The sequence below is a fragment of the Dendrobates tinctorius genome, unplaced genomic scaffold (assembly GCF_039654945.1).
Source record: "Dendrobates tinctorius isolate UK_male_01 unplaced genomic scaffold, ASM3965494v1 ptg000034l, whole genome shotgun sequence".
Classification (NCBI taxonomy): Eukaryota; Metazoa; Chordata; class Amphibia; order Anura; family Dendrobatidae; genus Dendrobates; species Dendrobates tinctorius.
In genome coordinates this window covers 1870636-1891410 of record NW_027361702.1, presented here as the reverse complement: position 1 = coordinate 1891410, position 20775 = coordinate 1870636, and the positions used below count along the sequence as shown (strand labels likewise).

Genomic DNA, 20775 nt, shown 5'->3' with positions numbered 1-20775 from the left:
TGGCAGTGCATCATTGACACCTGGAACTTTGGCCCACATGTGTGATTATCTCTTGCGGATCCAAAAAAGGGACCCCCGCATTGCCAAAATTATGAAGGATGACCAGCATCCACGATCCATGCTATAAAGGCAATATACAAAACATCATGCCACAGGAGAACCTAGAGCTAATATTGGCGAACAAACAAGCAACTCTGGTAAACCATTTGTTAGAGGCATTCCTAGCACACAGCAGCAGTGCAGGTTCTACCACGAGCCGTACTGGGCAACATGGAAGAGGTGTTCGTGGTGCACACAGCCGAAGTGGCGTTGGAGACAGGGGTTTCATGACCATGTTGTGGACTGATTTCTTGAGTACCGCTCACACGACTGGTAACACTGAATCGATTTCAACAGACTGGAGACAGCAGTTGTCAACTATGGTTCAAAGTTACCTCTCCTCCCCTATCGATTTTCTCCCTCATAGTTCATTCCCTTTTGACCACTGGGCCTGTAAACTGGACACCTGGCCTGAATTGGCACAATATGCCTTACAGGAGCTCGCTTGCCCAGCTGGTAGTGTGCTATCAGAAAGAGTCTTCAGTGCTGCTGGATCAATCCTGACAGAAAGAAGGACCCGGCTGTCGACCAAAAATGTAGTTGATCTCACCTTCATTAAAATGAACCATGCCTGGGTTTCAAAGGATTTTGTACCACCTTCCACTGATGACACATAGGTTGAAGCAAAATGGCTCGCTTTGTCCTCCTCTTCCTCCGACTTCTCCAATTCCTTCATTTGCAGCTGTTGAACGTCCAGCCTATACCTCAACATATGCCAGTTTTTCCACCTCCCTAACTGGGCTGTACCCCCCCACAACTTTAGCCAAATAACTTCCAGTTTTTAATGTGTTACTATTATTATAAAGTAAATTAAGGTTGACAAGCTTAAGTAATAAGAATTGATGTTGTTGCCATTGAAATGGGCACTGTAGGTGTGTTTACTGTCCTCCACTCACTGCCGACTTTTATTCCCCATTGACTTGCATTGGGGTCGGGTTTCGGTCGGAACTCCGACATTTGCCGATAGTTGGCTGATTTCGTTCGACTCGACTTTTGGTAAAGTCGGGTGGTCTGAAACCCGACTTGACCCTCCCGGAGGCAAAGTCGTTCATCTCTTTTGGTCGCACCTGCCCCACGTTCTCACCGTCTGCACTTCCACTTCCCCTCCTTTATCATAAGCTTTATGCATTTTCTAATTGCTAGGTCTCAGCAACCCAAGATTCCTTGATTAACCCTTTTAAGATGATTTGCATGTTAATAGCCAGGCCAATTTTTACAATTTTGACCAGTGTCACTTTATGAGGTAATAACTCTGGAATGCTTCAACAGATCCCATTGATTCTGATATTTTTTTCGTGACATATTGTACTTCATGATACTGGCAAAATGTATTCAATATAACTTGTGTTTCTTTGTGGAAAAAAAGCTGAAAATTTGGAAAATTTTGCAATTTTCATACTTTGATTTCTTATGCCCTTAAATCTGAGAGATTTGTAACACAAAATAGTTAATAAATAAAATTTCTCACATGTTTACTTTACATCAGTACAATTTTTGAAACAAACATTTGTTGTTAGGAAGTTATAAATGTTAAAAGTCCTTTTTCCAACAGAATTTACAAAACCATTTTTTTTTTGCGACCACATCACATTTGGAGTGACTTTGAGGGGTCTATATGATTGAAAACACCCAAAAGTGACACCATTCTAAAAACTGCTCTCCTCAAGGTACTCAAAACCACATTCAAGAAGTTTAATAACCCTTCAAGTGCTTCACAAGAATTGTTGAAATGTGGGAAAAAAAAGTTAGCATTTAGCTTTTTTCCCCCCAAAATTAATTTAGGCCTATTTTTTTTATTTTTACAAGGGAAACAGGAAAAAATGGACTCCAGAATTTGTTGTACAATTTCTCCTCAGCATGCCGATACACCACATGGGCGGAAAAAACATTGTTTGAGCGGACAGCAGAGCCCGGACAGGAAGGAGCACTATTTTGAATGCAAAATTTGCTGGAAACAGAAGATTGGAGAGCCCCTGATGTGTCTAAACAGTGATAAAGCCCCACAAGTGACACCATTTTGGAAACTAGACCCCTCAAGGAATGTATCTAGATGTGTGGTGAGCACATTGAATTCTCAGGTGCTTCACAGAAGTTTAAAACGTTGAGCCGTGATAATAAAAAAAATATTTTCCCCACAAAAATGTTTTTAGCACCAAATGTTGCATTTTCATAAGGGTAACAGGAGAATTTTCACCATACAATTTGTAGAGCAATTTTCTCCTGAGTATGCCGATACCCATTTGAGGCATAAAGCTACTTTTTGGGCACACGGCAGGACTCAGAAGGGAAGGAGCATCATTTAACTTTCTGAATGTAAAAATTTCCTGGAATCATTAGTGGTTTAGCCTCTGATTTTATTCTGAGAGCTATAACTTTTTTTTCTGCTGATGGAGCTGTATGATGGCTTGTTTTTTGCGGAACAAGACGGCGCTTTCAGTGATTCCATGTTTATATTCGTCTTTTTGATCGCGTTTTATTCCATTTTTTGTTCTGCAGTATGATGAGAAAGAATTGTTTTTTGGCTTTTTTATGGTGTTCACTAAAAGGGTTAATTAGTGAGACAGTTTTATAGATTGGGTTGTTCTGGACGAGGCAATACCAAATATGTGTACTTTTATTGTTTACATTTTTTTCATAAAAATATTTATTTATTGGTACAATATGTTTTGATTTTTTTAATTATTTTTGCATTTTTTTTATATTTTTACAATTTTTTAAAAACTTTTTTTTAACTTTCTTTAACTTTTTTACTTTGTCCCACTATGGGACATTTTTTGCAGGCTGATCACTTGTATATAGCATGGGGATTCAGCAGCATCACTATACTATGCAAACTGGCGCTGCACTCAAGGTGTAACTTGCTGATCATGCACTGCGTATGATCTAGCAACTTTGCTAGCTCTGGTGACCCGGATGGTGTCATGACAACATTGGGTCACTTTTGCAATGATTGGGACCCCACAATGACATCGTGTGGTCTCTGATCCAAGGATAGAGGGGCTGTTTCCCTCTGTCTGCTCCCACAATGCTGCAGTCAAGTTCGATCGATCGTAGCAATTAGGGGGTTAAAGTGCCACGAGCAGTGCGGGACTGCTCATGGCACTGGGATGTATGGATACATCTCAGGTGGGAAAGGGATTAATTGAAACTAAATTTTTTTAATGAGCTAAAAAAATTGGTTAACTGAAGCAGGCCAAGTGGTTTATAAAAATTTAAACCACCTTTATTTTAAACAAAGCATGATAAACTGTATGGATGGATAATTGAATCAAGAAAAACATTTTTGAATTTTTGCCAGTTTTACATTACACTCATGTTCAACTGTATGGGTGACTAACTGAATTCAGTAAAAAAAAAAATTTGAACTGTTTTCTGGAGCTTAATACACCTCCGTAATGTAACACTAACCACATTAACATGTGTGCATGACTAATTGAATCCAGAAAAAAATACTCCTTTTTATTTATATTCCACAGTAATGTAACACTAAGCACTTTAAACTCTATGGATGTCAATATAGTCACTTTTTTCACCCCCAAAAGAAGAATGTGGTCATGTGCAGCAGCAGCTATATATTTAGCAATGGACTGCAAAGCCCTAAGCCCTGCCTAGAGGCTGTATTCTGCTACTCTCCTTGCTTGTGCAACTGTACCGCCCTAGGTAAAATGCAGAATGTAACTCATACAAACAGAAAAGCACAGAATGAGCCTTTAGAAGGACTGCTAGTATGATGGTTCAGCATCAGCACCAGAATCAACACTACAGGCCTCTGATTAGTTATACAGTGCACCCACAGGTCTGGATAACTGCTCTCTCCAATCAGTACTGTCCCTAAGCTGTGCAATGGCGTCAGTGAGCATAGAGTGGCGGTGCCCGTCCTTTTATCAGTATTTGATGTTTGGCTTTTGCTATTAGATGGAACAGAAGAGTTGAGTTGGGGAGCTGAGATGAACTTACGAGAAATCTTCCGATTTTCACCCACAAAACTCATATAATTGTCATCCATATTGTTATCTATGTGTCCATTTATTATGTCTGTGAGACATTTTTAGTGACGATACATCAACGTGCATGATCAAATACAGTTTCTTAGGTTAATAATGACAATGTAAAAATCTAATGCTGCACAGATGATTCCTATGGGATCCAATTTCTTTTACGGACCCATAGACTTGTGTAGGCGATCCAATATGTGAAAACAAATATGGCACGCTGAGATTGTTTTCACAGGGATTTTCAGTCTATGTGAAAAGACTCATCTGAACAGCCCTAAGAATTACGTTGGTTAGTGTCCTGTCTGATTCCTACTCGGACAGTACATGTCCATACATGCTCATCTGAATGAGCCCTTACGCTAAGACCCATTCCTAATACCAGATACCAAGAAGCAGGGGTGTTACCTGAAACTTCTGGGCCCAATTGCAGAATCCTCAGCAGAACCCCAAAATATCAACGGCCTATAATATAATTGGTGTTCTCATAGGAGCCAAAGCCACCATTTGGGCCCCTCAGGCTCAATGCCAGAATGTGACTGCAGCCCCTGTACCCACTATTATTATTATTATTATCATTTATTTATATAGCGCCATTAATTCCATGGTGCTGTACATGAGAAGGGGATTACATACAAAGTTATAGATATCATTAACAGTAAACAAATTTACGATGACAGACTGGTACAGAGGAGAGAGGACCCTGTCCTTGCGGACTTACATTCTATGGGATAGTGGGGAAGAGACAGAAGGTCGGGGGTGCAGCAGCTCTGGTGGTGATGAGGCGGCAGCTCAGGCGGTGGTGAGGCGGCAGAATGGTTATTGCAGGCTGTAAGCTTTCCTGAAAAGATGGGTTTTCAGGTTCCATTTGAAGGATCCAAGGGTTGTGGATAATAGGACGTGTTGAGGCGTGGAATTCCAGAGGATGGCAGATATTTGGGAGAAATTTTGGAGGCGGTTGTGTGAGGAACGAATAAGTGTGGAGGAGAGTAGGAGGTCTTGGGAGGACGGGAGATTACATGAGGGACGATTTTGGGAGATTAGTTCAGAGATATAGGGAGGGGACAGGTTGTGGATATCTTTGTAGGTCAGTGTTAGTAGTTTGAACTGGATTTGTTGGAGAATTGGGAGCCAGTGGAGGGACTTGCAGAGGGGAGAGACAGGGGAGTAGTGTAGCAGAGTTGAGGACAGACTGGAGTGGTGCAAGAGAGTGAGCAGGGAGGCCACAGAGGAGAGTGTTGCAGTAGTCGAGACGGGAGATGATAAGGGCATGTACAAGAGTTTTAGCAAATTGAGTGCTGAGGAAGGGACGGATTCTGTTAATATTTTTTACTTGGAGGTGGCAGGAGGTGGCAAGAGTTTGGACGTGTGGTTTGAAGGACAGGACAGAGTCAAGAGTTACTCCGAGGTAGCTGATTTCAGATACAGGGGAAAGCGTGATGCTGTTTACCAAAATAGATAGATCGAGTAGGGAAGATATGTGGGATGGAGGAAAGATGATGAGTTCATTTTTGTCTACATTGAGTTTTAGGAAGCGAGAGGTGAAGATGGAGGATATGGCTGATAGACATTCTGGGATTATTATTATTTATTTATATAGCACCATTGATTCCATGGTGCTGTACATGAGAAGGGGTTACATACAAATTACAGATATCACTTACAGTAGACAGACTAACAATCACAGACTGATATAGAAGGGAGAGAGGAACCTGCCCTTGTGGGCTTACATTCTACAGGATGGTGGGGAAGGACACATTAGGTTGGTGGGTTGCAGCAGTTCCAGTGTTGGTTGAGGTAATATCTCCGGTAGTGGTGAGGAGGTAGTGGGGTCATTGCAGGCTGCAGGCTTTCTTGAAGAGGTGGGATAGACAGCAGAGAAGTGACATCTGGGCCAGACATGGTAGATCTGAGTGTCGCGTTGTGAATTCGCTTTCTGGCCTACCTCTGGTTACTAGTGGAGGTAATGTAGCTGATCTGATTAACAGAGGCTTGCCACCTGATAATGAGGAGGACGATTGGAGATCTGGAGTTTTTGACTAGATTTAAGACAGCCGACTCCCTCTATTCCTGCTGGTGATTTTTTCCTGTCTCCTGAGGTCTTAGTTTCCAGCTCAGTCCCTGCATGCTTAGCTAAGTGTTCTTTTGCTATGGTTCACATTTGATCTGGTTTTGTCTATTTCAGTTTTTTGTGGTCAGCCAGCTCCGGCCGGGGCTGGGCTGAATCTCCATCCAAATGTTGCTGCTTGTGCCAGTTTGTTTTTGTCCCTTATTAGATTGGCCTCTTTTTGCTCTGCTTTCAGAATATACCAGAGTGCTGATATAGTGGGCGAAGTTGTGCGACTTCAGTATTTTTTATCAGACGTGTTGGACATTTTTTGCAGGGTTTTTTGCGTGATTGTGTAGGGAAGGTGACCTGACGGACGGACCGACTAGTCAGAGTGAAGAAGGAAAGGTTTGCACAGTGTAGGTAGGTGTCAGTTATTACAGTGGGGAAACAGCTAGGAAAGTGTAGTGGACGTGCAGTACCTTGGGTTGACCATTAGATGGCAGGGAGGAGTGTGAGCAAAGGACTTGACATCAGCTTAGGGCTTTAGAAACCGTTGGTCATGGGGGGCGGAGTGACAGTTTCAAGGAACCGGGTTAGCTATAAATACTGAGGGAGGGTTCCAGAAGGTTCCAGTCCCCAGGGGGGAGCTCCAGTGACAGGAGGACTGCGACAGTCTGTGCGCTGTGAGGAGAATCTAAGCCAGGGGGACTGAGGAGAGAGAACATCAGGGGGGTGGTCCTGACAGGAAGAACCACAGAAGGGACGAGGCACTGGGTGTGAGACACCGTATTTGACACGACGACTGATCAGTGGAAGCGCTGCTGGTTTACGGGCCTAAGGCGGCCACAGTGACGGACCTGTCAGGAGCGTCGACGAGTGAGGAGGGGATGGTGTGTGCAGACACGTCCCTAGTATAAAGTACGGTGAGAGAAGCGGCTCTGGAAACGGAGGGCCGACAAGGGAAGTAAAGTGTATTGCTTTGGAGTGCGGTATACTGTGGAGGCTGTCAAGTGGACGGCCAGAGAATAAAGCTTGGACCTGTTGCACCCTGAACTTGCCTCCATCTTGTCTCTGTTTCGTCTCTGCGCGGTAAGAAGAGGGATCACCCCCCTAGTCCGGCCCACCACCTCTACATTTGGCGTAGTCGGCAGGATCGCCGCCGCTAATACATCATCTTCTGCGGCAGACCTGCCTTAAAGGATGGAGAAGGACTTGGACTGTGCTGCTTGGATTATAAATACCTGTGGATTACAATTGGCTTACCTGTGGATTACAAATTGGGAGCGCTGTGGTGACTCAGTGGTGCTGACAGAAGATCCGGGGCGGCATCAGGTGCTGCGCAAGATGGCGGCATTACTACAGCGCAGGGGAGAGGTCCGAGTGTTTGCAGTCGTGTTGAATGGACTGGGGTCCCCTCCAACGTACCCCCGTGGACAGCACAATACTTGGGAGATGTTCCAGCAACTTCGCCCAAAGGATGGTTAACCATCCTTTGGTCGAAGTTGCTGGAACATCTCCCAAGTATTGTGCCTACAAGATTTTCCGGAATCCAAGTTCCCTGCACCGCCCAGGATTGATTGCATTCCTCCAGACTTCGCATTTGCTACGGTTTGGTGAGCTGACAAAAAACTTTTCCCCCGTGGACAGCAGTATGTGCCCGGAGGCCAACGCTCCCATGTCCTGGACCCTGGCAGATGGGTGGAAAGGTCTGCCATCGCCCGACACAGCTGGAGGAGTGGCACAAAAGAAAAACTTGGCTGCGGCTGTCTGACGCCATTCGAGTGCTGCCCAACGGACGGTATGAGACGCTGCGGGTGTCGGGGCATTGGCCGCCTAGAGTGGCAATGGCGGCGAGAGATGGAGCTGCACCAGAAGTCATCTTTAGAACCACGGGCAGGCAGCAGGATGCTGAGCCGGGGAGCGGAGCCTGAGCGGAGTCAGCGAGAACGGCCGCCACCAATACCAGCAGAGGACTTCTCAGCGGAGCCCCCGAGTCCAGAGGGAAGGCCCGCAGGACAGTGGAGCAAGGAACGGAGCCTGCGGGGAAAACCGTGTGATGATGGGACGGAGGCCGCAGCGCCGGGGAAGGTGAGAGTACCCCCGGCCCTACCAGTGCCTCCGCAAGCGGCCCCCACCATTCTGCTGCAGCACGCGGCCCCCTGCGCACCGGAAGGCCTAGTTACCACGGGCCCCGTGGTGTATGCGGAGCTGAGCGAGGCTCCCGCTCATGTCCCCGAACTATCCCGCCCGGAGTCACCAGTGCAGAGCTCACCCAAAGAAGACGCTGCTGCGCTTTCCCTGCTAATAGCAGCTGCATCGTTGAAATCGGCCGTTACTCCGACTCCGTTGGAAGTAGTGGATGCGGCCTGTCCTGAGGCCGCGGTTATGCCGCCAGCCCCCGAGGACCCGGTTGTCCCCATTTGCCACCTGACCCCAGCGGCTGCTGGGCCGCAGAAATCTTCGGCCGTTTCTGTCTTGCGGTCTTTCTCAGCGGAGTCCCGCCCACCGGACTCCAGGGCCCATGCTGTTCCCTCCGTGTGGGTAGCGGAGGTGATCAGGAAGAAGAAGGCCCGGGAGCAGGAAGTGTGGAACCTGCTCCACACTCAAGGAGAGGCCGGCATGGAAAAGAAGAGGACTTGAATGGACACCCTCAGTATCCCCGGGGGCTCCACGGCTGTGGGGTCCTTCACTACTAGCCACTGCGTAGTGAAGTAGACTGTCGAGAGTTCGGTGCACTGTAGTGCAGGTTCTGGAGAACAGTTCTAGTTTAAAAAAAAAAAATGTTTGATGTGCTGAGTTTGTTTTTAGTATGTTCCTCTTACAGGATGTTATTTGCTGATTAGAAACTTGACAGAACGGGGATACGGAGAAGTGGAGGAGTGTTCAGGTCCAAGGAAGGGGGGAGAAAGAAGACTTACAATGTTTTTTTTGTTATATGTTGGCTTTAGAAGCAAAAGAAAATGAAAAAAAATATATAAAAATGGGTACTCGTGCTATTATAAAGTTGTTTAATGTATAATATGCCAAAGTAAAATGCAACAGGTCCGGGTAAGGGAAGGTCTGCGGGACCAAAGGAAAGTGTGAGATCCGGTAGGGATCTAAGAGTTGAGGAGGTCTGGGAGACCGGGACGCTGACCATGACATGTTATTGAAAGAAAGGAAAATGAGTTGGAAGACGTGAGGAAGCCGTCCTAGGTCAGGTCCCCAACACCACGGACACCCCTGAAGGAGGAAGGCGGGCGCTGTTAATGATCTGGAAGGTAAGAGACCTCGATCATGGCGTACCGAATAGTGGAAGGTGACAGTAGGGGAGAGTAGGGGAAGGTACACGCCATAGAGATAATATGGGTGTACCTAGCCCAATTTGAAAGACGTCATGTGGTGTGCGCGCTGGTGAGTAGCAGTAGGCTGCTCAGAGCATACTGCTCCCAGTATGGTTCGGCCCAAGCAGATAGTGGGTTTAGCTCAACAGCTGGTCCGACAACAGAATGTAGGTGTAGCTTCAGAACGACGAAGGCAGGGATGACGATTGTCGAGGACGACAATGGACAAAGGAAGGGAGAGTGTAGGGAAGGTGACCTGACGGACGGACGGACTAGTCAGAGTGAAGAAGGAAAGGTTTGCACAGTGTAGGTAGGTGTCAGTCATTACAGTGGGGAAACAGCTAGGAAAGTGTAGTGGATGTGCAGTACCTTGGGTTGACCATTAGATGGCAGGGAGGAGTGTGAGCAAAGGACTTGACATCAGCTTAGGGCTTTAGAAACCGTTGGTCATGGGGGGCGGAGTGACAGTTTCAAGGAACCGGGTTAGCTATAAATACTGACGGAGGGTTCCAGAAGGTTCCAGTTCCCAGGGGGAGCTCCAGTGACAGGAGGGCTGCAACAGTCTGTGCGCTGTGAGGAGAATCTAAACCAGGGGGACTGAGGAGAGAGAACGTCAGGGGGGTGGTCCTGACAGGAAGGACCACAGAAGGGACGAGGCACTGGGTGTGAGACACCGTATTTGACATGACGACTGATCAGTGGAAGCGCTGCTGGTTTACGGGCCTAAGGCGGCCACAGTGACGGACCTGTCAGGAGCGTCGACGAGTGAGGAGGGGACGGTGTGTGCAGACACGTCCTTAGTATAAAGTACGGTGAGAGAAGCGGCTCTGGAAACGGAGGGCCGACAAGGAAAGCAAAGTAAAGTGTATTGCTTTGGAGTGCGGTATACTGTGGAGGCTGTCAAGTGGACGGCCAGAGAATAAAGCTTGGACCTGTTGCACCCTGAACTTGCCTCCATCTTGTCTCTGTTTCGTCTCTGCGCGGTAAGAAGAGGGACCACCCCCCCAGCTCGGCCCTCACCTCTACAATTGCAGACAGTGTCTTTCCTTTCCTGTCCTGTCTAGTTAGTGTGGGCCCCATCGTTTGCTCAGTCTATTTTCCTACCTGCGTTTGTGTTTTCATCTTGTCTCACCGACAATATATGTTTGGGGGCTATCTGTTCCTTTGGGGTCTGCTCTCGGGCAGTTTAGATTTCCCCTTTCTTGCTTTAGGCTTATTTAGCTCTCCGGCTGTGGTCAAGGCGTCTAGGATCATTGTAGATTCGCTGCACGGCTACTGCTAGTTGTGTGGATAGGATTAGGGGTCTGCAATCCGCTTAGTTACCAACCTCTCTGGTTTTCTGTGGCTTAGCTTGGTCTTGCTCTCCTCCTCGGTGACCCAATCATAACAGTGTTGTCTGCATACTGGTGGTACTGGAAGCCATGGGACTTTATGAGTTGTCCTAGGTCAAGGGTATAGATGGAAAAAAGTAAGTGCCCCAAGAAACTATGATGGTGCCCATGTCCAGAAGCCTCAGAGGATGACTCTCCTGCATTATATAATGCTACACAATTTCTAATGTCCAGGATTAAAAAAAAGCAAATCATAAGAGGGGCCAACAATATTAGGAATCCTAGTAAAAGGGAATATCTTCGCCAATTGGGCCTCCATGTTATGGATTGGGCAGCGTTCTGTATTTTCATCTAGGTCCTGTTAGTTGTAAATTTCCAGCTTTTGTTACTTGTGTGTTATTCTATATTCCGGTTCAAAATCAAATTATTGAAATCTCAGAGGCAAAAGCAATTTTATCTTTCTGGTCAAATGTCTGGAATAAAATGTTTCCTGACTGTGGTGTATAAAGCAGATGGGAGGACGCTGCAGTACTGGTGTGCTGGGGCAGGGGGCGCCCTCTCCCCTTGTATGAGCAGCTGTCCTGTGTTCTGGCTTACTTTACTATGTGCCAGGGAGTGGGAGTGAAGATGGATCAATACTGGAAGTAACTGCACTGACTGTTACTCTGAATGTCACCCCTCCCCGGCTCAGACACCGAAGCCAGCAGCTCTGGGAACACATGGGATCATCCAGCACAACCTGCTCTAGCCACACTGTGCATCTAACTGTGTGGTGGCAGGAGGACCTCTCCCTGGCAGGGACCCTCACCCTTCTGTCTCAGCAGGGCTGATGGTATGCAATCTACAGGAGGACACTGAGCCGGAGCTGCAGCTGTGTGTAGGGCTGGATGCCCTCTAGTGGATCTGCTCCCTGCGTCCTGTGTTTGTGCAGTGTGGCTACACAGAGGCTGAGCTAGCCATTTCTGGGCGAAGCTTGCCACCTGCTCAAGGATCACGTCAGGAGCAGCAGCAGCATACTAACTAGTGACTGATGGTCTCCACTGACTACTCCTCTCATCATCCACTGTCCACACTGCACCCTGCACCTGGCACATCGGCAGCCGGAGCCCCCTGCCCTCATTCCGAGTGATGCCGGAGCCAGTATGGCCCCCTGGGAAAGTTACGGGTAATGTATAGCTGTATACAGCCACCTACCCCTGTTATCTATCTAGCTATTATTATTTATCTATCTATCATCTATTATCTATCATCTATCTATTATCTATCTATCTATCATCTATTATCTATCATCTATCTATTATCTATCTATCTATCCATCTATCTATTATCTATGTATCTATAATCTGTTATCTATCTATTTATCCATCTATCTATTATCCATCTATCTATCAATTATCTATCTATCATCTATCTATTATCTATCATCTATCTATTATCTATCTATTATCTATCAATTATCTATCTATCATCTATCTATTATCTATTATCTATCTATGTATTATTTATTTATCTGTTATCTATCTATTATGTATCTATTATGTATCTATCTATTATCTATCTATCTATTTATCTATCTATCTATTATCTATCTATCTATCTATTATCCATTATTTATCTATTCTCTATTATCTATCTATATACAGTGGGGGGAAAAGTATTTAGTCAGCCACCAAATGTGCAAGTTCTCCCACTTAAAAAGATGAGAGGCCTGTAATTGACATCATAGGTAGAGCACAACTATGAGAGTCAAAATGAGAAAACAAATCCAGAAAATCTCCTTGTCTGATTTGGCAAGATTTAACTCTTTACCTCAGCACTAACTCCTGTCACTCCCTTAAGCTCTGCCCCTTCTCTACTTTCTCCACCCACACCCTCTACTTAACTCCCCCCTGGCCAGATGAGGACTAGTGTTGGATTCTGGTGTGTGAGTCCTGGCTATGCCCCTTCCTTACCTGAGAGCAGAGTACCACACCTCTGGATGAAGTGCAGTACCCTGTGGCGACTGAGACCGCAGGGGCGCCACACAAATACCACACCTGGAATCAGCTCCAGACCTTCTACCTATTGAGTGATGGATTAACAAGGGAATAGCACATGCCACCCAGTAAAGAGCTTGTGACCTCATTGTCCAAATACGCTACTTTTGTTCTCTTTAAGAATAGGCAGCGACATATTAAAGCGCTGTAATTCTTAATTCCTTCCTCCAATTAGGATGTGAATACCTTCATATTAAATCTGAGAGTCAGCACATTAAGCCCATATTTATTATATATCTGGATCTGAAATATGTTTTGGTAAACGGCTAAAATGGCAAAACTTGTGTCACTGTCCAAATATTTCTAACTTGATCCTAATCAATCTATTATCTAGCTATTATCTATCTATTTATCTGTTATCTATCTAATATCTATCTAATATCTATCTATCTATCTATCTATCCTTTTTCAATCTATTATTTATGTATCTATCATCTTTCTAAAATTTTCTATATATCTATTTATCTATCTATTTATATATCTATCATCTATCTATCTATCTATCTATTATCTATCTATTTATCTATTCATCTATATATTATCTATCTATCTATCATCTATCTATTATCTATCTAGGAATAAAAAATGGGAAGCAGCACTCCAAGTTTAGCAAAAAATATAAGAGTGGACTTTATTAGGCCCCCATGGCGTGGTGCAACGTTTCAGCTTCAAAAACATTTTTCAAGCAAACATTGCACCACGCCATGTGGGCCTAATAAAGTCCACTCTTATATTTTTTGCTAAACTTGGAGTGCTGCTTCCCATTTTTTATTGCTGTATATTTGGCAAGTATATTATATAGTTGCTGGTAGGCCTGTGCACCTACTTGATTGCATGTGCTGTTCCATTTTTTTTCTACTATCTATCTATCTATCTATCTATTATCTATCTATCTATCTATCCCATATCTATCTATCTATCTATCCCATATCTATCTATCTATCTATCTATCTATCTATCTATCCCATATCTATCTATCTATCTATTATCTATCTATCTATCTATATCTATCTAGCTATTATCTATCTATCTATCTATTATCTATATATCCCATATCTATCTATCTATCTATCTATCTATCATCTATCTATCTATTATCTATCTATCTATTATCTATATATCCCATATCTATCTATATATCTTCTATCTATCTATATATATGTATATAATCTATTATCTATCTATTATCTATCTATTATCTATTTATCTATTATCTATCTATCTAGTTTCAGTCTATTATTTTTGTATCTATTATCTATCATCTATCTAAAATTTTCTATCATCTATCTATCTATCTATCATCTATCTATCTATCTATCTATCTATCTATCTATCTATATCTATCTAGCTATTATCTATCTATCTATCTATCTATCTATTATCTATATATCCCATATCTATCTATCTATCTTCTATCTATCTATATATATGTATATAATCTATTATCTATCTATTATCTATCTATTATCTATTTATCTATTATCTATCTATCTAGTTTCAGTCTATTATTTTTGTATCTATTATCTATCATCTATCTATTATCTTTCTATCATCTATCTATCTATCTATCTATCTATCTATCTATCTATCTATCATCTATCTATCTATCTATCTATTATCTATCATCTATCTATCATCTATCTATCTATCTATCTATTTACATGCCCCCCTCACTTCTTTGGCCCCTGCCTGGCTGCATAGGTTTCACCAGTTTTCTGTCCGCCCTTGTGTCTATCTTTTTATCTCAGAATATACTATTTAATTCCATATCTGTGTATCAGTCTCTATCTCCCACTAATCAATACCAGTATGGCAGTCATGGTCCATTACCCTTGTAGTCACTATTCGCCTTCCCCACGCCTCTGTATACCACATTACCTTGCCCGGGCCACATTCTCATTCACCGGCTGGGTGAAAGCTACAGATTTAGGGCTCATACTCACTTGTGAGAGACTCGCACAATTCTCGTGTGAGTCTCTCGCATGAAAACCCGGCACTGCCGCCGGCATTCGGACCGAAGCATGGGGCTACATGTATTTCTATGCAGCCGACGCTCCGGTCCCAGTGCCGGTGGCAGTGCCAGGTTTTCATGCGAGAGACTCACACGAGAATTGTGCGAGTCTCTCACAAGTGAGTATGAGCCCTAATACTGTTTTCTGCGCTGTGCTTCGCTGCATGAAGATATTCTGCACATTGTACACAACCCAACACTATAAGTTGTGGCTGATATGGATTGTATCTCAGTCAGTTCTGATGTCCAGACACACACAGCACAGCCTTGTATGTACAGTGGGTACGGAAAGACCCCTTTAAATTTTTCACTCTGTTTCATTGCAGCCATTTGGTAAATTCAAAAAAGTTCATTTTTTTCTCACTAATGTACACACTGCACCTCATCTTGACTGAAAAAAAAACAGAAATGTAGAAATTTTTGCCAATTTATTAAAAAAGAAAAGCTGAAATATCACATGGTCATAAGTATTCAGACACTTTGTTCAGTATTGAGTAGAAGCACCCTTTTGAGCTAGTACAACCATGAGTCTTCTTGGGAATGATGCAACAAGTTTTTCACATCTGGATTTGGGGATCCTCTTCCATTCTTCCTTGCTGATCCTCTCCAGTTCCTTCAGGATGGATGGTGAACGTTGGTGGACAGCCATTTTCAGGTCTCTCCAGAGATGCTCAATTGGGTTTAGGTCAGGGCTCTGGCTGGGCCAGTCAAGAATGGTCACAGAGTTGTTCTGAAGCCACGCCTTTGTTATTTTAGCTGTGTGCTTAGGGTCATTGTCTTGTTGGAATGTGAACCCAGCCAAGTCTGAGGTCCAGAGCACTATGGAAGAGGTTTTCATCCAGGATTTCAATGTACTTGGCCGCATTCATGTTTCCTTTAATGGCAACCAGTCATCCTGTCCCTGCAGCTGAAAAACACCCCCATCGCATGATGCAGCCACCACCATGTTTCACTGTTGGGATTGTATTCGGCAGGTGATGAGTAGTTCCTGGTTTTCTCCACACATACCGCTTAGAATTATCACCAAAAAGGTCTATCTTCATCTCATCAGACCAGAGAATCTTATGTCTCAAAGTCTGGGAGTCCTTCATGTGTTTTTTAGCAAACTGTATGCGGGCTTTCACATGTCTGGCACTGAGGAGAGCCTTCCATCGGGCCAATCTGCCATAAAAGCCCAAGTGGTGGAGGGCTGCAGTGATATTTGACTTTGTGGAACTTTCTCCTATCTCCCTACTGCATCTCTGGAGCTCCGCCACAGTGATCTTAGGGTTTTTCTTTACCTCTCTCACCAAGACTCTTCTCACACGATTGCTCAGTTTGGCTGGACGGCCACGTCTAGGAAGACTTCTGGTGGTCCGAAACTTCTTCCATTTAAGGATTATGGAGGACACTGTGCTCTTAAGAACCTTGAGTACTGCAGAAATTCTTTTATAACCTTGGCCAGATCTGTTCCTTGCCACAATTCTGTCTCTGAGCTCCTTGGCCAGTTCCTTTGACCTCATGATTCTCATTTGGTCTGACATGCGCTGTGATCCGTGAGGTCTTATATAGACAGGTGTGTGCCTTTACAAATCAAGTTCTATCAGTTTAATTAAACACAGCTGGACTCCAATGAAGGAGTAGAACCATCTCAAGGAGGATCACAAGGAAATGGACATCATGTGACATAAATCTGAGGGTCTGAGCAAAGGGTCTGAATACTTATCACCATGTGATATTTGGGTTTTTCTTTTTTAATACATGTGCAAAAATTTCTACATTTCTGTTTTTTTTTCAGTCAAGATGAGGTGCAGAGTGTACATTAATGAGAAAAAAAATGAACTTTTTTGAATTTTCCAAATGGCTGCAATGAAACAAAGAGCGAAAAATGTACAGGGGTCTGAATACTTTCCGTGCCCACTGTATTCCCAGAACATGGAGTAACTTGTGTGTACTGACTCGGAGCATGTATCCTCTGTGGGGATGTGGCTCGCTTAGGTGCAGCGGGAGACAAATGTGAGGCTAGTTTCACACTTGCTTTTTTTTGCAGCGCGTTTTTCCCGCAAAAAAACGCATTGAAAAAACGCATACAAAAGCATACAACTGCTGCGTTTTTTTCAAGCATTTTTATGAGCATGCATGAAAAAAACGCAGCGTTTTTAAGCGTTTGTATGCGTTTTTAGTGCGTTTTTACCGCGTTTGCGTTTTTTTCCAACATTTTTAGGTGGCCCCTCACACTACCCAAACCATGACTTTACTAACCCTAACCCTGACCCTAACCCTAACCCTGACCCTAACCCTAACCCTAACCCTGACCCTAACCCTTAACCAAATCATACTTAACCCTAACCCAAACCCTAAACCCTAACTAACCCTAACCCTGACCCTAACCCTAACCCTGACCCTAACCCTAACCCTAACCCTGACCCTAACCCTAACCCTGACCCTAACCCTAACCCTAACCCTGACCCTAACCCTTAACAAAACCATACTTAACCCTAACCCTGACCCTAACCCTAACCCTAACCCTAACCCTGACCCTAACCCTTAACCAAACCATACTTAACCCTAATCCTGACCCTAACCCTGACCCTAACCCTAACCCTAACCCTAACCCTGACCCTAACCCTTAACAAAACCATACTTAACCCTAATCCTGACCCTAACCCTGACCCTAACCCTTAACAAAACCATACTTAACCCTAACCCTGACCCTAACCCTAACCCTGACCCTAACCCTAACCCTGACCCTAACCCTAACCCTAACCCTAACCCTGACCCTAACCCTTAACCAAACCATACTTAACCCTAATCCTGACCCTAACCCTGACCCTAATCCTTAACAAAACCATACTTAACCCTAACCCTGACCCTAACCCTAACCCTGACCCTAACCCTAACCCTAACCCTGACCCTAACCCTAACCCTAACCCTAACCCTGACCCTAACCCTTAACAAAACCATACTTAACCCTAATCCTGACCCTAACCCTGACCCTAACCCTTAACCAAACCATACTTAACCCTAACCCTGACCCAAAACCCAACCCTAACCCTGACCCTAACCCTAACCCTAAACCCCCTTAACTAACCCTAACTCCAACCCAAACCCCTAAATTCCATGGTTAAAAAAAAAAAACGCATATGCAAAAAAACGCTTACATGAGCATGCCAGTGCGCACATATGCGCATCCATAGGCTATAATGGCCATTTTTAGCACAAAACGTGCACATATGTGCGCATGCGCTTTTTTGCAGGGCCAAAAAATGCAACATGCTGCGTCTGGAAAATCCAATCGCACACCCCAAAAAAACGCAGCGCATGAAAATCGCATACATGCGCTTACAAGCGCGCAGGTATGCGCACCCATGTTAAATATAGGGGAAAAAACGCATGCGCAGGTTAGCGTTTTTTTCCAGCGCTAAAAAACGCAAATGTGAAACCAGCCTGAGACAGGTTCTTCCACAGTGCTTGCAGTTTATTCACAGCATAAACGCACAAGGCAACGTAACAGCAAACAAATAGCCTTTTAGCTCAGGCAAAATAACACAATGTCCGTAGTTGTAGACTCAGAGCAGGAGTCTCAGCACACATGGGAGGCTTAGTCCTCCCCACACACAACTCCTTGGTTCAGGAGCAGGCCACATTATAAGGCTGTAGCCACACCCACGTTCCCAGCAGCTGACTGGTCACCTGACTGTGACCTCACCACAGGTCCTTCAAACAAAAACAATAACAATATCTGTTATGCTTTACTTCTGCCTTACATTATAGAGACAAGCCATTTATGAGACACATATCTCCCATCGATTACACGACCCTTAGCCCTGCCACATACCTCCCCCCTCTGCCTAAAGCCGTGGGGCTTGGCACTTTCACCTACCAGGCAAGGGATTCTGGAGAGGGCATCGGCATTCCCATGTAGCTTCCCGGCCCTATGCTCTACATGGAAGCTGAAGTCTTGTAGGGCTAAGAACCAGCGGGTGACCCTAGCATTCTTGCCCTTGGTTTCCCTCATCCACCTGAGTGGGGCATGGTCGGATATTAACCTAAACTTCCGTCCCACCAGGTAGTACCGTAATGTGTCCACTGCCCATTTTATGGCCAAACACTCCTTCTCTACAACTGAGTAATTTCTCTCACAAGAAGTCAACTTCCTACTCAAGTAGAGAACAGGATGCTCTTCCCCACGTATCTCTTGGGAAAGGACAGCTCCTACCCCGACATCTGAGGCATCTGTCTGGAGGACAAATTCACGTTTAAAGTCTGGGGCCACCAAAACGGGTTGCTTACAAAGCGCTCCCTTCATTTCTTGGAAGGCTGACTCTGCTTCTTCGGACCAGCTGACCATCACTGACTTTGTCCCTTTAAGCAGATCAGTTAGAGGTGCAGCCATTGTGGCGAAGTTTGGGATAAACCTCCTGTAATATCCCACAATCCCCAGGAAGGCTTTAACTTGCTTCTTTGACAGAGGTCTCGGCCATGTTTGAATTGCCTCCACTTTATTGATTTGGGGTTTGATCTCGCCACGCCCCACTACATATCCGAGGTACTTGGCTTCTTCTCTCCCCAAGGCACACTTCTTCGGGTTTATTGTAAACCCTGCCTCTCTTAGAGCGTCAAACACTGCTTGGACCTTTTTCAGGTGAGTCTCCCAGTCCGGGGTAAAGATGACGATATCATCCAGGTATGCAGCAGCGTATAGCTTATGAGGTGCAAGGATTCTATCCATCGCCCTCTGGAAGGTTGCTGGAGCTCCCTGTAGGCCAAACGGCATCCGGACATACTGGAAGCAACCGTCTGGTGTGGAGAATGCCGTCTTCTCCTTGGCTTCCTGTGCCATGGGGATCTGCCAATATCCCTTGGTCAGATCCAAAGTGGTTATGTACCTGGCAGGTCCAAGTCTCTCGATGAGCTCATCAACGCGTGGCATGGGATAAGCGTCGAACTTGGAGACCTCATTCAGCTTCCGGTAGTCGTTGCAGAACCTCCATTCACCATCAGGTTTTGGGACCAGGACAATCGGGCTCGACCAGCCGCTCTTGGATTCCTCAATGACCCCGAGCTTCAACATACGCTGCACCTCCTTGGAGATTACCTCTCGCCGGGCCTCAGGAATACGATATGGTTTCACGTTCACCCGCACATGTGGCTCGGTCAGAATTTCGTGCTCCACCACCTTCGTGCACCCCGGCAACTCTGAGAACAGGTCCCGGTTTTTCTGGAGTAACTCCCGGCACTGCTGCTTCTGGGCCTTCGATAGAGTCTCCGCTATGGTAACGGCTCCAACCTCCCCTTCTAGGTTGCCCAGCAAGCACGGAGTTACCGCTGGCTCTCTATCTTGCCACGGCTTGATAAGGTTAACATGGTAAACCTGGTATGGCTTCCGTCTTCCGGGTTGGTGGATCTTGTAGTTTACGTCTCCCAGTTTCTCCACCACCTCATATGGCCCTTGCCACTTGGCCAAGAACTTACTTTCCACTGTCGGGATTAGCACGAGAACTCGGTCTCCCGGATTGAACTGCCTCACTCTGGCTGACCGGTTGTAGATCCTGGCCTGAGCCTCTTGTGCCTGGCGGAGATGTTCTTTAACAATGGGCATCACCTTTGCAACCCTCTGCTGCATCAGTGCCACATGCTCAATGACGCTTCTGTGGGGCGTGACTTCGGCTTCCCAGGTTTCCTTGGCTATATCTAGGAGACCTCGCGGATGCCGGCCGTACAGAAGCTCGAAGGGGGAGAACCCCGTGGAGGCCTGGGGAACTTCACGGATAGAAAACAGTAAATACGGTAAGAGACAATCCCAGTCTCTACCATCTTCCTCTATGACTTTTCTCAGCATGCTCTTCAGGGTCTTGTTAAACCTCTCAACAAGGCCATCTGACTGTGGATGGTACACTGAAGTCCTCAGCTGGGAAATTTGCAAGACTCTGCACAATTCTCTCATCACCTTG

The 20775-nt window shown here is 45.2% G+C and overlaps 1 protein-coding gene across 4 annotated transcripts in view; it reads left to right on the top strand.

The window, feature by feature from the left end:
• Nucleotides 1–11412: 11412 nt before the first annotated feature.
• The window catches only part of LOC141087478 (probable E3 ubiquitin-protein ligase MID2), a 651404-nt gene continuing 642041 nt past the window's right edge, over nucleotides 11413–20775 (top strand). For all 4 annotated transcript variants that reach the window (XM_073573031.1, XM_073573030.1, XM_073573028.1 and 1 more), the window contains exon 1: nucleotides 11413–11960. The gene's annotated coding sequence lies outside the window, so the exon portion shown is untranslated. The remainder of the gene's footprint in view (nucleotides 11961–20775) is intronic.